The following is a 15,992-nucleotide window of genomic DNA, read 5'->3' on the forward strand; positions in this document are numbered from 1 at the left end:
ATGCATCACTTTTGAAGCCAGTACAACCAGGAACCCGATTGTCCAAGCCTCCAGATCCAGTTCAAATTGAAGGGGAATTAGAATTCGAAGTTAAAGACATTTTAGACTCCAAGGTGGTAAAGTCGAAACTCTTCTATCTTGTTGACTGGAAGGGATATGGACCTCAGGAGAGATTGTGGGAGCCTAGTAACCATGTCCACGCACCTCGATTAGTACAAAGGTTTCACCGGAGATTTCCGAACAAGCCCAAACCCCCGGAGGGAAGAACCTTGGGAGGGGCCTTGAGGGGGGGAACTGTCATGATGCCTACCTCCAAGGAGCCAGGTCCGACCCAGCAACCCCAGAGGCAGGCATCATTTCCCCCAGGGGAGTGCCAGCGGGCCCAAGCTGGGGCCCTTTGGACGCAGTCCTGGCGCCTTAGGCGCCAGGCTCATGTTGGACCCCTGTCCTGGTGCCTTAGGCGCCAGGCTCATAAAGCTAGACATGTGTTCAAGTGTTTTAATGTGCACTTACCTGATGCAGACCATGCTGCCCCATCCAGGCCCTCTTGAGGCCTGAATAGGAACTACTTTACCTGTGGGACTACTTTCCACCCGGGTGTGGTCGGGGAAGGATACATATCTGATCGGAGGAAGGATACACACTTGGAACTTCTTCCAAAGCTATTTAAACCACACCCGATCAGCAACTCACGCTTCGCGTTGTTCTGCTCCTCGCAGCTGGCCGCTCACCGTGTCACCTCCTGCATCTGGACTTCAGCCATGCCTGTCAGCATCCTGGGTCACCTGCAAAGGGAGACAAGAGACCTACCAGCTAATCTGCACCACGGGGACATCACCGACGATCCTGAAAGGGAAGACATCATTTTTAAAAGCATTTCGTTACGATCGCTGCAGCGCTGCATTTCACTCACCTTTCCTGGGTTCCTCCATCTTCAGCAGCGATCATCCGGATACACAGCCACTTCCCAGAGCCTAGAGAAAAAGACAAGAATAAGAGGTGAGAGAAGGAAGGGAATAGGAAAAGCTCAGTTTCCTTCTAAGATTTACCTGTTGGGTCATTCCCATTTCATTTCGGATCTTGCTGCTTCCAAGCAGGACCCCGGCCCCTATGGGGAAAAAAGACAAAGACATTAGATGAGCGAATGCAAAAACATTACCTGAGCGCTCATCTAGGACTTACCAGATCTTTACTGGAACTGCACGTTTCACTTCGGGTCGGCGCCATATCTCCGGCATTCCGAACCCCGGCCCCTATGGGGAAAAGACATCAACATCAGCGCTTTGTTGCAAGAAGTCTCCAAAGGAATCTTCATTCATCACCTGAAAAAAGACAATGAACATTATTATGTAAAGCTTGAACTTTTGAACTTGCAACAGAACTTTTACAGCGCCTTACCAGTATAATCAAGCTTACCTGAACTCCCATCCAACCTCAATCCAGCGAAGTAACTGGGTTCAACGCGCCCCTGCGTCAGAAGCAGGATGGAGAGCTCGTCCTTTCAGACCCTAAGGTGAGACTTCACGGGGAATCGTGGAAGGGTATTGTGGAGGGTTGGAAGAGAGTGGGAGGCTTGAGCATAACTCAGTCAGTAGGTAATACGCCCTTTTCATGCACAGGGGAATATTCCTGCGAGCCGGAGAAGCCAGAGTAGAGGGCCCCTCCTGTCCATCTTCAGAGTCCTGCGCTTCACCATTGAAGAAGCATCAGCACTCGAAGCCAGACCTGCGCCTCCGTGGGAATCAGGTGAGCGTTACACTAGGTAAATAATGATTCTTACGCCTCTCTCGCGAATGGCTGCTGCTACCGGCCTCATAATCCTGGTAAAGGCCCATCGCGCTGAAGCTAGGCCGAAGGGGAGACATGTGAACCTCCACAGTTCTGCGCCCCACTTGAAACAGAGGTACTTTCGGTGTCCTACTGCTATGGGGATGATCAGGTAGGCATCTTTGAGGTCTAGATGGACTAGCCAGTCTCCTGTCCTGAGAAGGTCTCGAAGCAGATGGATGCCTGCCATCTTGAAATGTCTGTAGAGGACCCATTCGTTGAGACCTTTCAGGTTTATTACTGGCCTGACCTTCTCTCCCGTGCGCACTAGAAACATGTTGCTGACAAACCCAGGGTTTTCTTGGACTTCCCGCTCTACTGCACCCTTGTCTGCTAGGTTGTGTAACTCGCTGATCAATTGCACTTGTTCGTTTTGCGCCATAGTTATTGGAACTGGCTCTCGCGCTTGCCTAATGGCCCCTGGAAATTCTAGCCGCATGCCTGACACTGCTTGGAGCACCCAAGCATCGCTTGACAAGTCGCGCCATGCTTGTAAGAACATCATTGTCCTGCCCCCTATTTTGTGGGCGCCCTACAAGGTACTCACCGCCTGTGGCGCTCTGTTGCCTGTAGGCTCCTCTCCCCCTCCTGTTCCTGGGGTAGCAACTTCTCGCAAGGAAAAAATTGTCTTGTTGGTGGTTTTCCCAGTATTGGGCCCTCTGACCCTGGGGTCTCCTGTGCGTTGGAAATCGATCGGACGCTCGACCCCTCTGTCGTCCGGTCCCTGCAAAAACACGACTAAGGAAAATCCTCCTAATCGCACTCTGTGCCTTCTCCAAAGCGGAGTATGTCCCGACAAACTGGTTCATTTCTTTTGCGAACGCTTCTCCGAAGAGTATTCCTTTGGCGCCCTCTCCAGCTTCTTACGATGCTAGATCGCTTAGTTTGCTATCTATTTTTAAGAGCACCCCTCTCCTTCTCTCGGAAGAGAGCGCGCAGTTTGCATTTCCTAGAAGACAAATAGTGCACTGGGCCCAGTTTGCTAGTGCTCAGGGATCTACTGCGGTACCAGTGTCTATGGCTCTTTCCGCCAAGTCCATAATCTTAGCGAGAGGACCGGAGAAGTCATAGAGCTTGTCTTGACATCCCCTCCATGCTCTGTCCACCCTTTTTCTTACATCTTTAGATGATTTTGAGACAAAAGTGACCATTTTCGGGTTGAGGTCAGGGGTATCTGTGACTTTCCCAGGGAGCTCTGGCCTGGGGCACTCTGCTCTCATCTTAGATCTCACCTCTCTATCCAGAGGCTTTCTGATGTGAAGCGCAATGTATTGCGCAACTCTGGGGGAAGGCACCCAGTCGGTGGAACTCGGGTGTCTTATGGCTTCCGGATCAAACATATCTGTGAGGTTGTCATCTTCTGGGGGATGCACTGATTCTTCGGGCTGAAGGGACTCCTCCTCTTGGCCACTCTCCTTGTCTGGCGTGTACCCTGCATCTTCCCCATCCCCTGTATTGTACACTCCTGGGGCAGGGGGTCGAGAGCCTGGCACTGCCGCCCTACTCAAAAAGGCTTCTTTCAGTTTCGCTACTGGGTCGGCTGGCTCTTGGGGTCTCAAGTCTACCCCTTCAGGATAGCTCATGGGCATCAAGGAGTGCTTACTCTTCCGAGCTTTCTTACTGCCCTGATAGTCAACCCCTGAATCGGGGTGTCTGGTTGAGGTTCCCTCGTCTGGGCTAAGTGCCCTTTTCTTCCTGGGCTTTTCCTGCTTTGCTTTCTGCTGGTTAAGCATAGCTTCAAGACTGTCTAGCCTCTGTGACAGAGGTAGCATTCCTTCTGCAACAGCCTGTGATAATGAGTCTCCAAGGACTCTTTTAAAACTAAGTGAGAGGTCATAGTCCTCTCCTACAGGCTCTTCCTGCCATTCATCTGAGCTCCACTCTGGTGTAGTGGATCTAGAACCTCTGGGCTCTTTGAAGTGTGCCATTCTGTTGCTGGAACCTCAGTATCAGCCCTTGAGGTGTGTTTGCAGCGTGACAGCAGGCTTGTCGGGCAGAATTCAAATATTTTTATTTTTTATTTTTTATATGCTATAAATCAATGACTTGTCTCTGCGTTCCTCGTACTATGAGGCGATTCATTCGAAAACGGCGCGGTGGCTGTTGGGGCGCTTCACTTCCTAAGCTCTCGCTCGCTGGGTCCTTAAGCCCGCGAGCTGAGCCAACGTAGAATGGGCGAAAGGAGGCGGAGCCGGCTGCCTCACATGAGTGCGTTCACTCGCAGCTCCGGCTCTGGCTCCGCTCCTTGTTACTCACCTGACACGCGAGCGAGTCGTGCATTCTCCTCACAAAGCACAATGTTTATAAAAACAGAATGAACCGCTAGCGCTTCCTGCGCGGCTGCATTTACCTGAATCTTAATTATATATGACAAAGTGACGGCGCGTCTAACTACCTCATACAAACGTTTAGGTCTTAATAAACAACAAGGCACTTATCTGTGGGCCAGCAACAAAGAAAGAGCAAGAGGACTACAGAGGGGTCGCAGTTATACACAGGGCCTGAGCCTGATTTGAGGAGAAGGAGACAGACAGGACTACATTGGCCCAGAGGAGCATGGGGAGTTGTAGTTTTTTGGACTTTTTGTTCTATGTCTAAAACTTTACTACTCCTATTTTGTTTTTTCGAACCCCAGAACACACAGGGGAAAAATAAATGTGTTATCAAATTTTTATTAAAAAGAAAAAAATGCTGTGGGTTCAGTAATAAAGAAGAAAAGCATAATGCTCGCCTCCTGTCTTGCCATAGAATTGTTATTTTAGACCCTTACAGAATTTCGGTCAATCAATCTATCATCTTAGTAGTGTATCGGCAAAGCCCGACACACACCAAGAGAGTAAACACTGCAAATATATGATAGAAAGGTGCATCAGTAGGAGGGAGGGAGTGGAAGCAACAGCAAGTTGTGGTGATTGGCGTGTTTGTCTGGCACGAGTTGGTAGTTTCACAGTATCATGGACTAGTCAACTATGTACTGTGTATAGTCTTGAAGTGCTGTTTCATTGCAGGACGTTTGTTTGAATGTGTCCTTTGTCCATTGAGTGGCTTTTCTTTCTTCTTTCTTTTAAGCGTTCTTAGGGAGAAATGGGTGTGGTTGTGTGGTCTTTTGGTTTGTGCGTGGTTGGTTGTGGTGTATTCTCAGCATGTGTTTGTGTTAGGGAATGGACAGGTTACGGTTTGTGTGTTGGTTGCTTTGGTTTGTGGAGTTCGGTTTTTCTCAGATGTGGCAGATCTGAGGTTGGAATGTGGCAGTTTCTTGCGGAAGGAGGTTTGTTTTCATAGTGTGTGTGTGGGTTTGTTTATGGCTTCTGTGTAGGCAGGTTATTGCTCAGTTCGGAGCAAGTTGTGCTCAGGCATGGCAGGTATGTGGCCCTGGGGTGGCAGCCCAGGGGGAGGAGGATGAATTGTTTCTTTGTCTGTAAGTAACCTGTATTGTATGTATGGTTGTGCTGTTTGGTCCTGAGTGGTGGTGTGTACTCTATGGTAAGGGCTGTTCTTTGGTACTTTTCAAAAGGGAGGTGTGTGGTGTCTGGCGTGTTTGTCTGGCATGTTGTATGCTGGATGAATGCACCTCTGATTATGTGAGTGTCAGCTAAGGAATCCCTGATGAAATGTAAAAGGTGGGAGTGCTGGGAATTCCAGGGTTGATGATTGGGAACTTGGATATGGGAACTTGAGCTGGAAAGATATCTAACCCCATCTCCCCCTGTAACCTTCCTGCCTGAGGTCTGAGTAAATAAAGTACTTTCCCTTTTGTACTTACCTGACCCAGCAATGTTACTGCATGCTGGCTGGCCAGGGGTTCCCAGATACTACACGAGTTTTCATCATCCATAGTGCAGCGGAGGGCACAGCTATCACCAAGGCTGCCAAAAAGGACAATGCAGAGTATTTGAAAGATAGACAAATGCGCGGCCACCCAACCGCACACATCTTCTATTACACACTACTTTAAGACACCTCGCACAACACGTCTGTTATAAGAATGCAGCTATCCCCTGCAACAAAAACTCGGTCTAGCTGGAAACATGAGTCTTCTGCAGACGCATGCTCTCCAGAATACTTCACAGCACCCATCCACGTTCCAGCTCGAGATGGGTAGCTAACAGGGACTTGGCCATCCCAAACCACCTCCGAATTGGCTAAAATGCACACACACACACACACACATTCTAAACTCCTCTGACGAATTTCCCAGACCTTGGATTTCGGTTGCCCAAGGGCGTTCACCTACAGCGCTTTAAGGCCATATAAATGGGAAAAGGTACTGTAGAAATGACAAATTACATTACATTTGGTCCTCATTGCAGTTGAGGCAGACGCAGGGAAGTCTACAGAAAAAAAAGTTATTCCCCTGGTTTACCCGCATCTACCGAATTGTGGAATGGAATGAAACTGGTGAGAGAACCTGTGTTTAACCCAAATTCCAATTTCAAGAGCCTAACCCAGATGCAAAAGTAGAAAGGCTCTTTCTGACAGATTCTTCATCTCATGTAGAACGTGTCTGTTAGCAGTTAGCAGCTAAATAACACACACGCACACAAGAAACCGTCCATATGGGAAAGGCGCCACAGTGGCAAATATAAACCATGTTCTGCTATAAAAAATATGTTGAGCAGACACGTGGAGCTTACCACATTAGCCACACTCCATTGTTTTAACTGCGCGCCAAGTATAGATGAACAGATGGCAGGCACAGGCAGTTGTAAAAGATGTCATCGGGATTGCTTCAAACTCCAATCCAGATCCTTGAGCTACTAAGAGCTACTCCCCGAAATGCATGCAAATCTAGAGCAGATCGGATGGAAACCAGTGCTTGGCTTTAAAAACAGATTGTGACATCTGCTAAAGATTTTTAAAGTGACCTCACGCAAGGTTTAAGAGGTTATGAAGCTAAGGAGGTTGCACACACACAAATAACTGGATGGCATGGTGTTGAGGGCCATTGTGAGGTTCTTAAGTCTCATTGATGTCATAAAGGCAGTGCTTTAAGTGGACCGTGGCCGTGCCTCGGCATTCTCCAAAAAGTGGGGCTGAGTCTGGCCCCTGCTAGGTCCCCCCAGTCCCACCACACCCATTCCTGCCTACATTCCAAAATGAAAAACCCAGAGATCTACGTAAACGGAATGCCCCGCCCACACGTTTGCAAGGCCACGCCCACATGTTGCAATATATTTAAGTTTGTACTATGTGTTTAATAAACTCAACAGGATTGTAATAAGCACGAAATGTGCAAAACATATTAAAGGATCCATCACAAATATATATATATATATATATATATATATATATATATATATATATATATATATATATATATTCAAATTTGAATGTGATTGTAAACTGAGTGCATTATCAACGTGATAATGAAACCTCTCAAAGGTGACACATTAATCCCCATGTGGCATCATAGCTCTTGTTCGCCACAGTGGAGGTGGTAATGTGTGTCCTTCATTACAGTTAATTCGCTTTGAAGGCAAACATGAGTGCATTTCGGGAAGAGGGGGGGGCAGCAAAGAAACGTTTACTCCCGTCAGATGTGATGTTACTTGCCGGTATTGCATGGCAGGAAAGGGATCAAAGCACACAAATCTAGTGGAGACGCAGCGACGGCCGGAAAACCCGGAGACCTGGAGAAGAGCGTAAAAACTTGGAGTCTCTGGGTGAAACCGGGAGGCTAGGCAGGTATGACCACACCACGGCAGGACACACTGTCCTGCCACGGCCGCAGCTGCAACGGGAGATGCACCCACCATTTTCGATTCATGCAAGCTAACAAAAGTGCCGCCCAGCCACAGCTGTGGAGCTGTGTCTGGCCTGCACTTCTGTCAGTTAGTGTAACTTCCTCCTGTGACAGCGTCACAGGAGGAAGTAACTGTCCTTGTTTCCCTGCCCCCTCCCCAGGTCACAGAGGCGTCTTTGACCCTCAAGAAAACTAGGGACTCCATGCCATATTTTTATGTTTATAAAAGGTGGCTTGAAAAGTACACAATTCACGCCATCTTTTATAAAGCTTTGCCGACGGACAAAGACACCTCAGACTTTGTCCGTTGTCAAAGCTTTATAAAAGATGGATTGAATTGTGTATTTTTCAAACCATCTTTTATCAACACAGAAATATTTCTATGTTTAAAAAAAGATGACTTGAAAAGTACGCAAATCATAAGGTACGCACACAAATATATAAATGATATATATTTGTGTGTGACGTACCTTACTACGGTTTGTGCACTTTTCAAGCCATCTCGAAATACACAAACCATAGTAGGCACACAAACAAATATATAAATATAACCATTTATATATGTATGTGTGTAGCTTACTACGGTTTTTGTACTTCTCCAGCATTGTATCTCTCATAGATTCAGATGCTTGAATATTCCCGGTCGTCAGACTGGGAATCCTCTGTGATAAAATAATGATAAAAAAATGTTTTTTTAATATACATGCATTGGCATTGTTACATAGAACATTATGGCCTATGAGCCATTCCATTGTGTAGTCCCTCCACCTACCTTTGGTCCTTTATGACCCCAACCAATGAGGTGGCAGGGCTTAAGCTCCGCCCAGTCAGCCATCTTCAGATTTTTCACTGCAGTCTAACTGACACAGGGAATCCTCAAGCTCTCTGAGCCTTTTCGATTTTTCTTCCATTTCCATAGTAGTTTATATTTTTAAATATACTCTACTAGATTCCCCTGGCTAGGGGCTATCTCCTCTGATTTTTGGGGCTTCAAGAAACTTTATTTTGACACTGAATTTGCCGAGTGAACTTTATCTTAAGATGGCTGAATTTCAGGCTACCAAGAAGCCTTCCCTGTTCAGGGATTGCACAAGGTGCAGGAGAAAGGTGGTTTACATGAAAGACCCCCATGATCACTGCATATACTGTCTATATCCTCATGACATCCAGAAATGTCATATTTGCAAGTCTTTTTCGACCAAGACCCTTCAAGACAGGCATAGAAGACTTCTTATGCGTTTGGAAGCCAATGGGCTTTCTTCTGACGAGGAATCCGCAAAGACAGCCCCTGTTCACTCCAGCAAAGCATCTGAGAGGCAAACTTCTAAAGGAAGGGCCTCTTCAGTGGAAAGGAGTTCCTCTCCCACTCCCAAGAGAAAGAGAAAGCTGGAAATTATAACTTTCCTACCTCCCCTGGACTCTACAAGCCATAAAATGAAGCTTTCTACGGCAAAAATGACCTCCAAAGGTAAGGAGGAGTTTGCAAAAAACCGGGGGGGAGGTGGGAGGCAGTCGTCCACGGAGAAGCCGTCTACAAGCAGCAGTAAAGATAGAGGCCCGTCGTCCACCAAGCCGTTGACGAAACCCTCATCGACGACCACCATGCAGCAAACCACATCGTCCACGACTAAGTCCTCCTCGGCGAGTTTATCATCCACGAAGCAAACCCCCACGAAGCACTCGTCCTTGAGAAATTCGTCCACGAAGGATTCGTCGACGGATAAGGGCAAGTTACCGTCTACGAAATCTTCATCTACGGAATTGCCGTCGACAAGGCCGTCGTCAACGAAATCTTCGACCACGGCTCTGTCGACGGCACCGCAAGCTTCTTTACCAACAGAAGAAATAGGGCCCAGAACGCCCCTCGCTGACTCCACTGTTACGCCATCCAATGAGGACAGTCTTCCTGAGTCTATGGAAGCACCTTCTCGGTCTGTAGAAGCTCTTGAAGCACAGAGAACACAATGATCTCCCTTAGGAGAAATGCCAGAGCTCCCTGACGTCATCCGACAGGAGGAGTTTTCAGCCACTGAGTTTATTGAAGAACAGCATTGTCTTTAACCTAAGGAACACAGGCCTCCTTGGCAGCCTATTACAGAGGTGCCTGCTGATCCTTATGACACTTTGCTCATGTTATCAATGCAAAGGATCATGGAGGAGTTCAACAGACGGCAAAATGAAAAGAACAAGTCAACTGTACCGAGGGAGCCAAGCTTCCCGTAGAGGGATCTGTCACCTCAACAAAGCACGCCAAGACATTCGCCTTCCAGGAGTAGGCCACAGAAGAGACTGCATTCGCCTGAGCCACCACGCAGGTCTAGGAGCAGGACACTCTGTGCTTCACCGACAAGGGTCCCTTCTCCAGTTTCTTCACATAGGGCAAGATCTCCAGCTAGAGATCCAACTATTGTACCATCCTCTGTTTCGGTTTCAGACTTGCAGGAAGATACTTTCAGAGAATTTTTGGAACCGGAAGAAGGCGAAATCACTCAAGAGCCTGATACTAGCGAGTGGGACGATTACATTGTCAAGAAGCCCAGGAAGAAAGATTTGCCAGGTGGCTTGTCACCACCAGATGATCTAGTATCATTTCATAATATTAGCGGCAAAGCCGCTGAATTGTTCCAGTTACAGGTCACATCGGAGGAGAAGAAGTCAGTGCTTTATGAGCACAGGGACAAACGTAGGAGAACCATTACTACCATTCTTCTCCTCGACACCATTTGGGAGTCTGGATCCAAAATATTGGCCACACCTTTATCCACTCCGGCTCTAGTTTCCAGGCCAGAGAAAAAATACAAAGCTACTGAGTCTGCACCTCTTTGTCTACAAGGTCATACAAAACCAGACTCGGTCATCACTGTGGCAGCTAGGAAGAAGTTGGCCAATCCAGCATCACCTCTATCAGCCCCACTGATAAGGACGGTTGCAAGCTAGAAGCTATGGGCAGGAAAGTATCCGCATCAGCATCACTTACCATTAGAGCGGGCAATGCGCTGGCCATGACGGCGAGATTTGACCACGAACTTTGGCTCCGCATGTCCGAGCTGCCCAAACAGCTACCTGTAGAACCCCAGGAAGAAGCTAAGTTGATTATCGCCAATGCAGAAGCAGCTTCGGATCACATGATTGACGCAGAAGTTGATGTGTCGGAGTCATGTTTCAGGCAGATGGCCCACGGCACAGTGCTGAGAAGACAGGCCTGGATGAAGGCTACCAATTTCAGGCCTGAGGTCCAAGCTCAGATATTGGACATGCCCTTCGATGGTCAAGAACTCTTTGGGAAAAATATCGATGACCACCTCAAAGGAATCAAAACGGACATGGACACGGCACGTGCCATCAGCTCTTTGAAAGATAAAGACAAGGATCGCCAGTCTTTTCGTCCTTTTCAGGGTTCATCCTCGAAGTACAGAGGTTTTAAACGTTCTTCATACTGTCAGAAGTCGCAAGGTAATTCATACCAGGACACCAAGTACCAGTCTTCCAACAAGTATGCCCAGAGAGGGAGGCGGGGCTCTGCTCAAGGGAAGTCGCAGAGCAAACAAAACTGACAGTTCAGCTCCTCCCCCTCAACGTCATACCCCGGTGGGGGGAAGGGTGAGCCAGTTCTTTCAACACTGGAAGTGAATAATATCGGACAAATAGGTGTTACAGGTGGTCCGCGAGGGACACACCTTAGAATTTCTAGCCCAGCCCCCTTCCCTGCCCCTGAATCCGCGCAAGGTGCACATGTTAAAGCAATTCATGTCAGAAATCCAAAAACTGCTGCACAAAGCAGCAATAGAGCCAGTACCTTACTCTCTGAGGGGGAAGGGTTTCTACTCCCGTTTCTTCCGCATCAAAAAGAAGAATGGTCAATGGCGACCCATCTTGGACCTGAGAGCACTGAAAAAATATATCAAACGCATCAAATTCAAGATGATAACTTTGCAAGGAGTGCTCCCTTGGCTAAACATGCACGATTTCTTAGCCACTCTAGACTTGGAGGATGCATACTTCCAAGTACCAATCCATCCAGCACACAGAAAATTACTCAGGTTTACTGTAGGTGATCTTCATTTTCAATTTCGAGTGCTCCTGTTCAGTCTGAGATCAGCACCGAGAGTGTTTACAAAATGCCTGGCACCAGTAGCTGCAAAACTCAGGAGGACAGGAACAGAAGTCTTTCCATATCTGGACGACTGGTTGATAAGAGCAAGTTCCGCCTCAAGCACACGCTTGGCAGTTGTAAAGACGACAAATCTCCTAAGAGGGTTAGGTTTCTCCATAAACAACACAAAGTCCTGGCCAGTTCCCAGCAAGACAGTTTCTTTCCTGGGAGCTGAACTCGATACCAACATTCCCAGGGTGAGACCGCCGGCAGAAAGAGCAGCAGCAATTCTCTGCTTCACCTCGTGGTTCTTGGTGAGCGAGACGACATTGGTGCGCTCTTACAAATCCCTCCTGGGCATGATTTCCTCATATATATTCCTCATACCAATTTGCAGGCTTTGCATGAGGCCTGTCCAGGAGGCATTGGACCACCAATGGAAACAAGCTCTCGGCTCTTCGGAGGACATCGTCCAGATTCCAAAGACTCTGCACAAGACTCTTCGATGGTGGAATGATCCACAGAACCTGTTACAAGGGATGCCGTTTCAGGCACCAACGTCGACCCTTCTCTTGAGGATGGACGCATCTCTTTCGGGCTGTGGTGCTCATCTTGCGGACCTACAAACCAAGGGCTCTTGGTCAGCCCAGGAGTCCTAACTCCACATCAATGTGTTGGAACTCAGGGCCATACAGTGGGCACTGAAAGCTTTCCTTGCGGTAGTAGCGGGGCAGGTACTCACTGTCCAGACAGACAAAATGACTTCCATGCACTACACAAACAAGCAAGGAGGCACGAGGTCAGAGATCTTATCTCAAGATGCTCAACTACTATGGGCATGGGCCTTGCATCACAGAGTCCAAATCAAGGTGGAACACCTTCTGGGAGTCCTAGCGGACAAACTGAGCAGGGACTAAATGTCGTCTCACGAGTAGGAGCTGGACGAGGAGGAAGCCCAATGGGGCCATCCACATCTCAATCATTTTGCCAACAGGGCCAACAAGAAATGCAGAATGTTCACCTCCAGGTACCCAGAGAGTCAGTCAGTAGGAGACGCTTTCTCAGTGGATTGGACAGGGAAATTCCCATATGCCTTTCTCCCCTTTCCCCTCATGTCCAGGATACTACGCAGACTGAAAGAGCAGAAGTGTTCTATGATCCTAATTGCACCGGACTGGGCACAGCAGGTCTGGTACTTGACCCTACAGCACCTATCCTGATGGCCCTCGATTCGCCTCAAAGCGCATCAGTATCTATTGACGCAACAGAACCGCAAGGTCCTCCACCCTGACCCAGCAACTTGTTTTTCTAAGTGGTGTGGGACGTATGCTATTGATCCTCTCATCACTTCGGTGGAGCAAGTACTTCCTTACTTATTGCACTTAGCCAAAGCAGGTCTTTCACTGTCTTCCTATCAGCCATTACGGCATACACGACGGCCCCGGAGACGCAGTCCTTGCTCTCCCTTCTGACTGTCAAGGTCTGCCTTAAAGGACTTTTGCGTACATACCCACCTACGCCCACGCTCGTTCCAACCTGGAGCTTGAACACTGTGCTAACAGCCCTCATGGAGCCTCTTTATGAGCCCATCCACAGGTGCAACATAAAATTCTTGTCATGGAAAACGGCTTTCTTGATAGCCATTACTTTGGCCAGGAGAATCAGTGAGTTACAAGCCTTATCTTCTGAACCTCCCTTCACGTTGTTCCATAAGGACTGCGTCATTTTAAGACCACACCCTAAGTTCCTTCCGAAGGTAGTATCGGAAATGACGCTCACAGAATGCATTGTCCTGCCAACTTTCTTCCAGATTCATTCTTCGGAAGCAGAACAAACGTTGCATTCTCTGGACATAGCAAGAGTATTAAAGTTTTATTTGCAAAGAACTAAGGAGTTCCGTTCTTCAAATAGACTGTTCCTCGCTTTCTCTGGTCACACAAAGGGCCAGCATATTTCCAAACAAGGTCTGGCGTGCTGGGTTTCTTCATGCATCACCCACAGCCATCAAATGAAAGGCGACCTTCCCAAACCACCCTCACCGCACTCCACCAGAGGGAGAGCGGCGTCAACAGCATTCCATGCAGGGGTGGCCGTGAAGGACATATGCAGAGCCGCCACATGGAGCACGCTGCACATGTTCGCTAAACACTACTGCCAGGCTGAAGATACTAACAAAGAAACTGCAGTTGGACAGGCAGTACTCCGCCACCTCTTTGCATAAGATAGGACCAGCCTCCCTTTCTCACCTTTCCCTGAGTATGTAACCGTTTTGTTGCTGCATGGTAAAAGTTAGATCAGAAATATGTTTTCTGTATTTATGCATATATGTATATGATGGTGGCATGTTTTTAACTGCTTGGTATTCTATTCAAGCATCTGAATCTATGAAAGATCTAATGCTGGAGAAGTCTTAGTTACTTACTTGTAACTGTATTTCTCCAGCATTGGTATCTTTCATAAATTCACATGTGCCCACCCGCCTCCTCTGAGAGGCTGCTCCTACGTTCAGCTTCCATCGTACAGTAATTCCTACAGTTCAAAATCTGAAGATGGCTGACTGGGGCGGAGCTTAAGCCCTGCCACCTCATTGGTTGGGGTCATAAAGGACCAAAGTGAGGTGGAGGGACTACACAATGGAATGACTCATAGGCCATAATGGACTATGTACATGCATTTCTATGTAACAATGCCAATGCATGTATGTTAAAAAAAAAACATTTATAATTATTTTATCACCGAGGATTCACGGTCTGAAGACGGGGAATATTCGAACATGTGAATCTATGAAAGATACCAATGCTGGAGAAATACAGTTACAGGTAAGTAACAAAGACTTTTCAAGCCATCTTTTGTAAACATAGAAATATGTAACATATTTAAGATGGCTTGCAAAGTACACAAACCATAGTAAGGTACGCATACAAATAAATATTTTGTTTGCGCAGCTTACTATGGTTTGTGTACTTGTCGGGCCACGCCAATCCTGCAAAACACACCCCCAAATGACGGCCTTCCTAAGTTTCTTACCTCACTTAAAGCACTGCATAAAGGGGTGTAATGGAAACGCATTTGAGTAAGCACCCCTTGGATAAGTGGTTTATTTTATTGTTAAAAGTATGCCCCCAGGAATAGGCCACTCCCGGCACAATTCAAAGCAAAATTAAGGCCACTAGCCTTCGTACTGCAATGTTTACTCCCACCCACACTTAACGCACATCACGCACAGATAGAAGAAAAATCACTGCATCTCACCTTTTAAGTAGCCAGACTGAATCTGTGTCCTCTGAGCTGCGTATGGCTTCCTTTCAAGGAATGTTGGGGAGGCACAGAAAAATGCCTCCTCCGAAGTTGGTGAAGTTTGTGGGCACAAACCAGAGATTGCGTCTTTGGAAAGAAATGTTGTACATGTACAACTGCGGTGCCGCGATGATAAATTATTTCCAAATCATTCATCTCACAAAGACTAATTGCAGCCTACCACCGTGTGAGCTTTTAGACAGCTGAACAAGAAAGGGTGGGGCTAATTGGAAGACACAATGTATGATTGTACTCTGGAGTTTTCCATGAAGATGACTTTTGATTGTACTTTTGCCTTGAAAAGGCGTTACCTTTCTAATGAAAATAGAAAAATATGCAGTATTGGTCTCAATCCTAAACATACACGTGCTCCCATAGTTTCCATCTATCCATCTATCTAGATAATCCCAGGCACATCCACTAGATGGCAGCGTGACCCAAAACAAACAAGTCTATTGATATCTCAAGCAGCAAAATTATTGTTGCACGATCGTGATGCTTTCCTTCTTTGTAACTAGTAATTGGCATGTATTAAAACGTGTCTTTTTTATGGCAAAATCCCTTTTCAGACCAGATAATAACAATAATAGAGCTTGCGTTGTAGCACAGTGTTGCTGCCACTCATCTGAATATATCAGCAGACCAGTAGGGGTTTGGAGGACATTGACTCAGTATCTGGAAGGCAAAACTGGAGCACCACAAGAGGGGTGGGTGAGCTGAGAACCCACCAGGTGCAGGAGAGGAGCAGGAGGGGACCCAGGGGGGCCCAACTGGCAACGAGAGGAGTGCAGCGGCCCAGGAGGACCCGGAGGAGTAGGCGGTGGGCGACACAAGGAGGGTAATCCAGCTGGCCCCTACGTGCTCAGGCAGAGGTTAGCACCAAGTGCTGCAGGCGGACGAGGAGCAAACAGGGCAGATCCCGGCGATAATTGAGCTTTTAGGCCCTGCGTCATGAGCCAAGAGGGGCCTAAGCAAATCAGCAGGAAAGCTTGTGAAGACGCAGGGCCTGACGCTTTCACACAGGGGTAACTG

The sequence above is a fragment of the Ambystoma mexicanum genome, chromosome 3p (assembly GCF_040938575.1).
Source record: "Ambystoma mexicanum isolate Mex_15411 chromosome 3p, UKY_AmexF1_1, whole genome shotgun sequence".
In the NCBI taxonomy this organism is placed as follows: domain Eukaryota; kingdom Metazoa; phylum Chordata; class Amphibia; order Caudata; family Ambystomatidae; genus Ambystoma; species Ambystoma mexicanum.